The 12,951-nt window shown below is 42.3% G+C and overlaps 1 protein-coding gene and 1 long non-coding RNA gene across 2 annotated transcripts in view; one reads left to right on the top strand and one right to left on the bottom strand.

Moving 5' to 3' along the window:
• Positions 1-12,951, top strand: part of LOC110367009 (multiple epidermal growth factor-like domains protein 10) — a 161,334-nt gene that overhangs the window by 52,220 nt on the left and 96,163 nt on the right. The window lies entirely within an intron of this gene.
• On the bottom strand, positions 205-1,259 carry LOC118561470. The gene is made up of 2 exons (XR_004930072.1): positions 1,175-1,259; positions 205-964 (listed from the first exon to the last, which is right to left on the bottom strand). It is a non-coding gene; the product is annotated as an uncharacterized LOC118561470 (long non-coding RNA).

The following is a 12,951-nucleotide window of genomic DNA, read 5'->3' as shown; positions in this document are numbered from 1 at the left end:
TCCCATAGCTCCCCTGCTGTGAAGCTTCACAGCTTCCCTCACCTCTGGTGTCCACCAGTGCGTTTGAGGGTTGCCAACGTGAAATGCACTGATAACCTTGCGGCCACAGATCTGACTAGCTGCCTCGAAAGTAGAGGCAGTTACTGGACCAGTTCTAGGCTCTAAGGAGTGGGGAGCAAGAAAAATAACACCAGAGACCGCTTCTTTCTATGGAAAAGGCCGGCAGTTTACTGAATGCAGAACACACACATAAAATACAACACATGAACTTAAAAATACCCTGCAGATTCTTAATAATGAGGTAAATATAAATGGGAAAAAGAGTGAAGGGGAAAAAAGTATACCACTCTTCTTTTTACTCTTTAGTTTACCTAGTTTGTTTTAATAAGACTAATCTAATTTAATTAGACCAATCTCGGTTCTCCTAGGTTATTTTAGGCGGACTAATTTGAGTTAATTAGACCAATCTCTTTTTTCCTAGGTTGCATCTATTTTAAAATTCCTGTTTTTCTTCCTGAGTTAACTCGTTATCCATTCTTTTTCAGGTAGGTAAATACCTTCAAACACAAGTAAATCAAAACGGACCACAATCTTTCAAATCACATTCAGAGACACAAACATATGAAAATCAAAGTATGGCACTTTAAATTCAAATTCAAGTCTCAATGTAAGTTCAGATGCTCAGTTCAACAAAAAGTCTCAGTTGATTCAGTCCAAAAACAAAATATTAATTGAAACAGTTCTCAGTTCTCTTCAATTCGATTTGAACTGGTTCCTGATATTCCTACCGCTCCGGCAGCAATTACCACACGCAAGAGAGTCTCTCCTTGATGCGATGGAAAAGATGAATTGAAGGTCTAGGTCTGGCTCGCCATCTAGAATCCCGTCTGTGAACGTGCACACCGCACACCGCAGACCAATCTTCGCTCCGACCGAGCTTCCAACCGAACAAAAAAAACCCGACCTGCGTAACAGGCCACAACACAATAAAACTCTTTTTAAATCCTCAGATTGTACAAATACATTCTTCTTTCCTAAACCCAATATAATAATCGGATAACAGTTTATGGCGGAGCGTTTCTTCGCCGATAGCTACGTTTTTAACGTTAGCTCACCGCCAAAAGAAAAAAAGTACAACACGGTAAAAATGCAGAAAAATAAATACAAAACTCACCAAAACCGATGTAATTTGGTTCTCATAAAATCCCCGTCCGTTCCCGACCAGGTAAATTATGTTTTTTCAACTATAATATTAACTTTTTCTGTTAATTAATCACCGCTCTTTTCCTCCGACTCTTCCTCTGCTCTCTCTCTCTCAAGTCTGTGCACTGCAGTGTCACCCAGACGAAGCGTCTGTGATGCTGGTTTCTTAAAGGGGCAGGGACGTTATTTCTGTCTACAGACTTTTAATCAACTTTGTTTAATCCTACCTATGTCAGGTTTTAACATGGGTTACACACGGAACGTGGTCCATTCAGACTCAATGTCCCCCACCTCCCTCGGAACATGTTCAGAGCTCTCCCGGAGGTGGCAGTTAAAGCTCCATCTCATGGGGAACTCTGCCAGTCGTTCCCAGCAAACAATATGTTTGGGCCTGCCAGGTCTAACCGGCTTCCTCCTCCACCATTGGAGCCAACTCACCACCAGGTAGTGGTCGGTGGAGAGCTCCGCCCCTCTCTTCACGCGAGTGTCCAAGACATGCGGCCGCAGGTCAGGTGAAACAACAACAAAGTCGATCATTGAACTACGGCCTAGGGTGTCCTGGTGCCAAGAGCACATGTGGACACCCTTATGCTTGAACATTATGGACAATCCATGAAGAGCACAGAAGTCCAACAACAGAACACCGCTCGGGTTCAGATCAGGTGGGCAGCTCCTCCCATGCCCCTGCAGGTCCCACTGTCATTGCCCACGTGAGCATTAAAGTCCCCCAGCAAAACGAGGGAGTCCCCAGGAAGGGCACTCTCCAGTACCCCCTCATAGGACTCCAAAAATGGTGGGTCATCCGAACTGCTTTTTGGCGCATAAGCACAAACAACAGTCAGAATCCATCCCACCCACACGTGTGCGGGGGAAGGTCACCGTTTCGTTCACCGGGGTGAACCCCAACGTGCAGGGACAAAGATGAGGGGCAACAAGTATGCCCACCCCAGCTTGGCGCCTCTAACCAGGGGCAACTCCAGAGTGGAAGAATGCCCTACCCTTCTCAATGAGACTGGTTGCAGAGCCAGAGCCATGCGTCAAGGTAAGTCCGACTATCTCTAGCCGGAACTTCTCAACCTTGCACCAGCTGAGGCTCCTTCCCCACCAGAGAGGTGACATTCCATGTCCCAAGAGCCAGCTTCTTCAGCTGAGGATCAGAACGCCAAGGTCCCTGCCCTCAGTTTCCACCCATCACACAATGCACCTGACGCCTTTGGCCCCTCCGACAGTTGGTGAGCCTATTGGAAGGGGGACCCATGTCTTCTCTTTGGGCTGTGCCTGGCCGGTCTCCATGGGTGAAAGCCCGGCCACCAGGCGCTCGCCAGGGTGCCCCACGTCCAGACCTGGCTCCAGACTGGGGTCCCAGTGACCCGCATCTGGGCAAGGGAGCATTGCGTCCATTTGTTTCATTCATTATAAAGGGTCTTTAGGCTGCTCTTTGTCTGGTCCCTCACCTAGGACCTGTCTGCCTTGGGCGACCCTACTAGGGGCATGAAGCCCCTGACAGCATAGATCCTAAGGTCATTGGGGCACTCAAACTCCTCCACAACGATAAGGTGGCAGCCCAGGGGAGGGGTCATCAACATTTATACTGATAATACATAACCTTTGGTTATGAATAGATATTTGTATTATTATGAATCTACTTACAGAATCTATAATTTTGTCTAATATTGTAAAACTAACATTTCTGTGAATTAAAATTGCTACTCCTCTTTGTCTAGAGTTATAGCAGGCAGCAAACACATTAGGGAACTCAAGTGAGTTAAGATAATTTACAGTTATAGCTGACTTATGCATTTCTTGCAATAGGACATCTGCCTTTAATCTTTTAAGCTGGTTAAAAATCTTCAACTTTTTCTTTCTGGTGTCAGCTCCATGCACATTCCATGTCACAAACCTTAGCTTCACCATAGGTGTAAGTGAGAAGCTGAAGCTGGAAAGTGCATGTCCCTATAGAAATAGAAATACATAGACCCAGGTGACATCATATAAAGTGCTTGTGATTGTCTGATCCACAGGAAAGAAGCAGATGAATAGGATGAAGAAAGACAGATAATTAAGAAAGTGAAGGGAGTGGAAGGGGTGAAAGAAAAAAGGACTACAACCCATGACCCATAAACCCAGCCGTGACTAACAAACATACTGTGCCAATGTGCTCTGTAGCTGTGCATACATTTAATTTATCACCTTGTTCTGTTCTTTTCTCTTTTAACAAGTGTCACATGCTTTAAAGCCATCACTAAACAGAGGGGAAAATTGCACTTTCAACCTCCCAGTGTTTAGAGCTTGGTCCTCCAACATATTTCAAAAAGATTACATCAGCAGTCTCGTCATAATTCAGCTGATCAAATTCTCAACTCACACCAAGCAATAGCTTCTAACAACCTAGGACAGTGACAGGTGAGTCACTGATTTGCATCTGACTTAGAATGCACCTAGGGGGAAGAGCCTCCATGTCTTTAAAAACAGCAGCATATTAACTGCAGGTTGCTCAAGTGTGAGCTACCAGCATGCAAAATAGTCTTTAGGGTCTGCTAAGACTTATACTGAATTCCAAAAGTCTGATATGAGTCTCTTTTGAACAATATCAATTACGGTGTAGATTCGGGAATTAATCCCTTCAAGCTCCTTCGGTGGTACGTTCGTGCCCGCTCTAAATTCTGTGTAATCTTAAACCTTCATATACAGAACTGTGCAATCAGACATTCCTCAGAAATTAGAGTGTGCAAATAGGCACCAACAGTAGTGTTATTGTAACAGACCACAATCTTCTCAAGGGGGAAATAGCCCTCACATCTTTTTGGAAAGAAGCTGTTTTTGAATCTGTTAGTTTTGGATTTAATGTTCATGAAACATTTACCTGATGGAAGTGGGTCAATAATTGAATTGCCCTGGTGGGTGGGTTCGGTGACAATGTGTCTGGCCCTTCTCTGGACTCGTGTGTGAGATTACAGACTTCCTCTTTAAAATGGGTCTCAATATTCTTGTAAATGAGACCCACCTCAGTGGTGTTGTCTGCAAACTTCACATCTGTGTTTGTGTCGTGGATAGCAGAACAGTCATGGGTGAAGGAGAGCAGGGTTGAGACACAACCCTGCTGCGTTCCGATGTTTAGGATCAGTGGGGCGGATGTGCGTTTCTTTTTTTCTTCTTCTTTTTTTTAATAGTGTCCTATTAAAAAAAGTGTCTGGCAATGTGGCAATAAGAATTCAAGAGCCCAACAGATTTTGCTTTCACAAGTGGAGCATTATCGCTTTCGCCATAGTGCTCCGTTTGATTTATACATGCAATTAGCTTTATTATAATTTATGCAGGGAATATTTCATGTTATATGGACACTGAAACAAGAATGTAGAAGAGAAAAAAGAGAAAAGGTGAAAAATGGAGAAGTTAAAAGGGAGAGAGTGATACAACATCCTCAGTCTGCTTCTTAACCAACAAAGACCGATGTAAAAAGAACAGCACAACCAGCCGATAAAGTTTTACAGATACAATAAATTAACGCCTTGGTACTATCATTGAGGTATACACAGTATTAATTAATACAACATGTGTAAAGGGAGCTGAAGATAATAATCGGGGTTTTCTGTATGGAGTCTGTAAGTACTGGGATCCAAGCAGCTGTAAGGGTTTGTGAGAGTGTGCTTGTGTATGTAAGGTTTATCCATGAGAAAAATGCTCAATAGTGGTTGTGAAGAGTCAAAGACCTGCCCCCCAGAGCACCGCGGCAGACGTCAAGGGAACCAAAACCCCAGATGTCCAAAGGGAATTTCAGAGTAAAGGTACTCAAGAGGGGCGAACACAGGAAATCAGCCTCCCACACCCAAGAGAAGAGGAGAGGCCCCGCAAAGCACCCACCCAGGCACCGAGCACCACCAATGCACCAACGGGCCAAGGCGCCAGCCAGCAGAGGGTGAGGACCGGGGGGATGGGCTCCACACTTAGTGGAGACCTGAGATGTCCTGGCAGAGGGGGCAGTACAAACCCAGGTTGGGATGCTGCAGATGAGTCAGAGCTGAGTGAAGCGCTTGTGAGATAGCATTCTTCGTAGAGCAATTTTCCCTGTATGCAAACTGCAGGCTGTCCAGGCCAGCATTGATCATGTCCTTGATGTGTTTCAGGAGGATTCTTTAAAAGCACTTTATGATGGAGCTGGAGCTGTTGAGGCAGGTGATGGTTGTTTTCTTTGGGACAGCCACAATGATGAAGGACTTAAGGCAGGTGTGGGGGGGGGGGGGCATTGATAGCTACAGGGAGAGGCTGAGGATGCTCAGAAAGACCCCAGCGGCACATGATTCTAGCTACACTTGACATCCTATCTGGACCTACAGCCTTGTTGATGTTGACTTTCTTTAAGAAGGAGGTCAATTGGGGATGCAGCAGGATGAGGGGCTGATGTTGTATCCCTGGCAACAATTCCCTGTTACAACAGTTATTCTGTTTAATACTACTTGAAACTCACTACTACTACTGAATAAACACGTAAAACACAAAACAAATGAAGAAAAGTCAGTAAAATGGGTTAATTGTAGAGGTCCCAATGTCTAATCAATTCAAAGTTGATTAAAATTGTATTGAATCCAACACTGAACAATCACCATCGACATAGCATCACTTGTTTGTAAACAGCATTGAGAAAGGGTCCACCGATAGCTTTGGCGTAGATAAGGGCTAGTGTACACACTGTACTTAACTGTGCATTCCAACAGTGTTGATTAAAGAATGGATCCATTTGCTGTCTTTTGTCACCTGCAGTTATGTTTTTGTAAGAAATAAACGATGAGGCTACCCTAACAACAAGGTCTACTCTTGTCTTTGATCGGTCCATCAGAGGGTGCTTTGACAGCATAAATATGTTACAGCTCACTCAACGAGTTTAATACACAATTTTGTAATATATATATATATATATATATATATATATATATATATATATACACACACACACACTAGGACTGTCATTTTTAACACGTTATTACCAAGTTAACTTTGTTAGACCATAACGGCGACAATTTTTTTGCCGCATGTTAGTCGCGCGTCAAAACACACACACACACACCATTCCCTAATGTTTTTTTCTCCACAGCGCTCTCTGGACTGTGTTTCTTTTACTCTCGCCGCTTTCCATAGTTCCAAGAATGCTAGAGACTGTAGCAAAACAGACCCGCACTCACTGTTGCCAAGTCCGCTTATTTCATCTGACTTTGGGCTTCTTTTTTCTAAAGTCGCTTGTAAATTTCATGAGTCGCAGGTTGAGGATTTTTGGGCTTTTTTTCTGAAAGTGAAGTCGCTTATTTGGGCTCTAATATAAGTGATGATAAACATTATAAAGAGACCCGCTTGCACTACAGACACTGAGTATAACCAGCTGAAATATCCCTCCACTTCATTACGTGCTGGAGCGCATCCTGAAATAGGAGCAGAGGGTTATGCCAGAAGCTGGTTGAATATGCTTATTATTATTATTATTAATTATAATTTGGTATTATAATTTAAATAATAAATAATTCAACTCAAAATTCCGCTATAACACAATATAGTTCAAATGGTGGTGATGTTAGCTATAAGCTTGTAAGAATTTATACCACTACTGCATTAGTTAATTTGCTGTTATGAACTCATTTATGCTGGAATAAATGATCAGGTCGGACTGTTAACCGACGAGGTTTATCCAGCAGCTGTGAGAACCCCAATGTAACTGCAATTAGAGTTTAAATCCTTATTCCTTATCACCATCCAATGATATGTCTCTGTATTAATATCAGATGTTAACTCCAAAGGAGGTTAGCTCTGAATTCTGAATAGCCACGCAACTGTGAATTAGATTGAACACAAAACAATGTCTATTCCGCAGTCGTTGGTTTTATTGAACCAAAAGCAATTCCCTGTTACAGTAATTCTCTGATTCAACAACTTTGGAATTCTTACTCACTACTAAAACTAAAACATGCAAAATATATATGTGGAAATAAAAGAACAAAACCAAAAATAAACAATGGATTAAAATGAGCGGTTAGCAGATCTTAACTTAACTCACAGTTGTTTAACACCGCCCTCAAAACACCGGCATTTGACGTATCAGCATTGACAGACAGAACAGCTTCGGGAATCTCACTGGACGCTTTGATGTCTTACGAAAGCTAGTTCAGCTAAGCTCCCTACAGTCCAGATACACGTCACCCTCCCAAGATGGCTGCTACAATGACGTATGAGGGGAGGTCCTAATGACGTAACCACGCTTACGCTGATGAGATAATGCCTCGCTTCGAGAGGGCGCGGCTAACTGGGAGTTTAAGCAAAACCCGCGAATTGGGCTCGGACAAAGAGATTAAACTGATAAGAAGAAGCGAAAAGAGAGAGGGGGGAAAGCAGGGAAGAACATGAAAGGAACTGAAGCAGTGACCCACGGCGGGGTTATTGATGAATCACAAATCAACACAGCAAAATCAATTGTAAAATGCATGCACATACAAAGAAAAACATTCAGCAAAATAATTCCAACTTCGTCGTGGAATAAAAGCATTAATCTGCGCCTACAAAGTTCTAACGTCTGCCCAGGCACTTCTAAACACCCTGTTGGTGAGACAGAAATAAAAGGGGAGAACCCGTTACTTTGAGGTGCCTCGGGCTGGTCCGGAGCGCTCCGAGTAAGGTGGCTTTCTGGACGCGTCTTGACGAACGCAGTAGTCCGCAGGCTGCAGCGGCACGGGGAAGAAGCTCCTTCGTCTCTTCCTCCGGGTTCAACAGTCGCTTTGCTCGGCCCAGCAAAAGCGTAGTCCTCTTTCGATCACTGGGAGATAAGGCGGCTTCCAGTATTTGATCAGAGGGAATTAAAAGTACCTTTTAGAGTCGACCTCCTGTGTTTGCACAGGGAATAGTATTGCTCCGAAAAATCTCGGTCCAGCGAGAAACTCGAGCACGTGGCGTGGGATTGCCCCAACGGAGTGAAACAGCTGTGTGTCTTCTCGGGTTGGCAGGGCGCCAGGGAAGAAGGCAGATTGTCCTGCGTGAACGAGTTTTATCAACTTTTGCCTAGCAACGTTATCTCTCCGCTCCGTTGTTAGGGCGGCAGCCATTTTGGGCCGTGTTGCATGACGGGAGTTGGTGGCCATTTTGACCACATTGCATCATGGGAAATGCAGTCCGTCATGTCCCGAATTAATGCAGTCTCGTCACGTTTGAACTGGCATTACAAGAGGGAGGAAAGGCAGAGGGAGCAATTCTGCCCATATTTTCTGCAGTTTACGGTTGCAATAGCTGATGATAACTGCTGAAAGTAGATTACACGGAGCAGATCACCATTTTGAGCAGAGAATTGTTCTGAAGATAAGTTTTTACATGCTGATAATATTGCAGAAACCCAACCCATAAACCATATTTTAATTCTTATTAATTTGTTGCTTTTCAATTTAATTCAATTCAATTCAATTTTATTTATATAGCGCCAAATCATGAAACATGTCATCTCAAGGCACTTTACAAAATCAAGTTCAATCATATTATACAGATTGGGTCAGATTATATAACCTGACTCCGCCAGATAGATTTGCTCCGCATATCCATCTGGAAACCTTCCGTTGAAGTAATTTTGGGAAGGGGCGAAAATACTGGTTAGCTGATTGGCCTATGTTGGTGATAGACGGGCCAAATAAACACAACCACAAGCCAAGCTACTCTTGCTGCTGCAGGTAAAGGCTCGTTAGCTCAGCAAAGAAATACTCTGTAATGCCGATAAAACTTGCTCGATAGCCGCGCTAACGCTAGTTTCATCGGCTGAAGCCGCCATGTTCTTTAGACTGAACTGTCGCGTTTCTCGTTGCGTCACACCTCAACCCGCCTCAAAGCCAACGCTGATTGGACGTTCGTTTGGTGAACGGCTCCAAATTTTCTTTAACGGAGAGTAGCCAGACTGATCTGCGAGTGAAACCTTGAAAGCTCGCGAGATCAGGATGGTCTCACGAGGCTACAGATTATACAGATTGGTCAAAAATGTCCTATATAAGGAAACCAGTTGATTGCATCAAAGTCCCGACAAGCAGCATTCACTCCTGGGGAACCGTAGAGCCACAATGACAGTTGTGAAACTTTTTTTTATAAATTGGTAAAAACAGCATGTGTCATGACAATTAACCAAACATCTTCCAGCTTTTGTCTCCAGAGGGGCACCAGGCAAGGATGCTCACTTTCCCCTTCACTTGTTGTTATTTTTATTAAACCACTAGCATCAGCAATCAGAAAAACTAATGAAATTAAGGGTAGAAAATGCATGAACATGGGGCATAAAATTAGTCTTTATGTCTGTATTACATATATATCCAGCACCTCTCTCTCTCTCTCTCTCTCTCTCTCTCTCTCTCTATTGCTGTTCTTTCTCTCAAAAGAACAGCATTCAGTAAATTAAAAAAGGTGCATCTTTGTCTTTACAAATGTATTCAAAGGCATAGAGCGTTTGAATGTCTCTGCCTCCAAAAGCAGTCAGAAAAGCAGAGCAGAGAAGGCACTACACAATTATACATTCTGGGTTAACATAGGAAGTTGGAGCAGTTTCATCTGAGGTAAAGGAGTGCACATACCTGATATGATCTAGTTCTTATCTAATTCAATTCAATTCAATTTTATTTATATAGCGCCAAATCATGAAACATGTCATCTCAAGGCACTTTACAAAATCAAGTTCAATCATATTATACAGATTGGGTCAGATTATACAGATTGGTCAAATATTTCCTATATAAGGAAACCAGTTGATTGCTTCAAAGTCCCGACAAGCAGCATTCACTCCTGGGGAACCGTAAAGCCACATGGAGAGTCGTCTGCATTGTACATGGCTTTGCTGCAATCCCTCATACTGAGCAAGCATGAAGCGACAGTGGGAAGAAAAACTCCCCATTAACGGGAAGGAAAACCTCCGGCAGAACCGGGCTCAGTATGAACGGTCATCTGCCTCGACCGACTGGGGTTACAGAAGACAGAGCAGAGACACAACAAGAGAGACAAAAAAGCACAGAAGCACACATTGATCTAGTAATCTGTTCTACATTAGATGGTAGTAGCGGGTGATCTGTCTTCTCTTTTGTATTTGACAAACTAGGGCTGAATCACATTGTCAAATGAAGTACCCTGGAGTTAGTGTCAGCACACTTTCAAGGGTATTAAGACCCTGCCCCAGTTGCAAGCAAAGTGTAAGACTGTGGAATCACCTGAAATTTTAAAACCTTTTTCCAGGCTTTAAACTGGTTAAAAACTATAACCCACATTACGCACATTTCAGTACGAAAACAAAACATGAATAATTATCGCTGTCTTACCTCTACTTATAAATGAAGTCCATGCGCCGCTCTTTCTGCACAAAAATATGGGTAATTTTCCGGTAAAAGTTCTTTTTATCTTCTTCAGTTTTAAAGTCTCTCAGTCTCTGTGGAGCTCACTGCCAGGGAGGAAAGCCTTCCTTGATCAGTCCTGTTCCGGCTGTATGTTTTGAGTCTTTTTAGTGCTTTACTTGTTTAGCATAACTCGCTAATAAAACATCCATAACTTGCTGTCACTCTACAGTTTTGGGATCACGAGCGGTGCTCCTTGAGCGCCCCCTGCCTAGAGACCAAGGAACTGGCGGCCTCACCTACAACCCGTTCTTTGCCGTTTATGATCGCGCAGCAGCACGAAAACATGTTACCTGCACACAGTTTGATGACCAAAACACAATTCGTAATCCACATATATTAAATTGTGGAAAATCAGTTCATAACTGTTTGAACAATTGAATTTATGATCTAGAGACAGGAAGATGCATTCACAGAATGGAAGGCAGCGCAGTTAACATAGGATTGCGCAATCCCAGGGGAGGCCAAGCTCGCTGCGGCCTCACCGGCTTCACTCTTTAGCGCCACCAAGGATTTACGTGAAAAATAGCGAAAGGTCTGCGATTTTCAAGAGAATATGATTAAAAATGAGGAAATTAGATAAAAAATGACTTATTACAAATGACTGAGTGAATCAAAATTTATATTATGTTATTATATACAGGGGCGTAGGAAGGTTTTAAAATTAAAATGTGGGGGGGGGGGGGGCAAATATGATAGATAAGGTATTATAGCCAAATGGCGAGCGGAGCGAACCAAAAATTCTTTTGGGTCCATAGGCAAGGAAAAATGAAATGCACCCCTGTTTAACATGTTTAATGAGCATGCTGATTAAAGAAACAATCAGTACATCTATATCAGCATTGTAGGCTTAAGAGTTATTTTTTCGAGGCACATCATTATCTTCTCAACATTTAGGAGGTATTTACCAAACAAAGAACTACCCCAAGAGGCATAGGCAGCCACAGGTCATTAAACTTAAGGTTGTGCATAAAATGTATAAATGACCAGAAGGGCAAAATTATCAGCAGCATTGAAGAAACCTTAAATGTTTTGTGACATAAAAACTGGAGTACAGATAAATGGTCTGCAAAATGGTTAATACTGAACTACAGCAAACAGCAATATCAACATTCTTAAGGAGACGACAAATTTGCCAAAAAACCTGAGGCGACGGTCATTATTGCTGGCAAAGTCTATGGCTACTTTTTTCAAATCAAGTTAATCTGTCAAGTCTTTATGGGCATGCAGAATCAAACAATTATTAAGCCTGTCCTGCCGCATTTTTGAACGGAGATAGGTGTTGATTCTTCTCAGTGTGCAGAAGCTGCGTTCTGACGTAGCTGTTGTGACAGGGACGGTCAGATAGATCTTCATGAGTTTTTTCAACTCAGACACCATTGAGACTTCTACTGGATTGTCTGTCAATGACTGGATGGCGTGGACTATAGTTGACATTGTTGTCACTTTACTAGTACCACCAGGTTCTCCCACCTTATAGAGTGTTTTCAGCATGGCAACTAGGGTATAACTATGCCCTCTATTGAGCCCCCAAAGGAACTAGGTTCAAAGAGTACATGGACAGGTGGTTTCAATTAATTTTATAAAATACAAATATTTTATAACATATCATAATGCAGATTATACAGTTTTCATAATTTGATGTATAACTCAATTTTGCATGATAAGGGAAAACAACATATATTGACAGATTAAATTTGGTATTATCTCAAAGACAAAGAACAATGTTTAAATGTACAATTATTACATACTGTTCAATAAATTATAAGCTTTTTTAAATAAGAGTAATTTTCATTTGAAGGTCCTTTTATGGGGGCCGCCATCTTGGTGAAGAACAGTACTGCCACCTCCCAGTTTGTGACGTAACTGTGCAGTATCAGCTGTAGAGCAAGTCCCAATGCCCTATCTGTCCCCTTATAAATAAATATCCGTTTTCATGCCAAAATATTTTTTTAAACCTCTTAAACAAAGATAGATGTGGTATTAAGCGTTTAAATTTAAATTAATACTAATTTTAAATTTTAGAGACATAAAAAGACAACAAATAAGCATTAAAGTATGGTTTATGGGTTGGGTTCTGCAATGTTATGAGTATAAAACTCATCTTTAGAACCAATCTCTGCTCAAAATGGTGATCTGCACCGCCTTATCTACTTTCAGCAGTTATCATCAGTTATTGGAATCGTAAACTGCAGAAAATACAGTCAGAGCGGCTCTTTCTGAGTTTACTCTGCTCCTGTCAGGATGAGCTGCAGCGCGTTATGAGGTGGAGGGATATTTCAGCATCACTTAGTTTATACCCCAAACAATCGACTTCACTTTCAGAAACAAGCCCAAAAAAAACTGCAACCTCAACTCACAAAAT

The sequence above is a fragment of the Fundulus heteroclitus genome, unplaced genomic scaffold (assembly GCF_011125445.2).
Source record: "Fundulus heteroclitus isolate FHET01 unplaced genomic scaffold, MU-UCD_Fhet_4.1 scaffold_64, whole genome shotgun sequence".
NCBI lineage: Eukaryota > Metazoa > Chordata > Actinopteri > Cyprinodontiformes > Fundulidae > Fundulus > Fundulus heteroclitus.
Note: the sequence above shows the minus strand (reverse complement) of the source record. Positions and strands in the feature narration are given on the sequence as shown.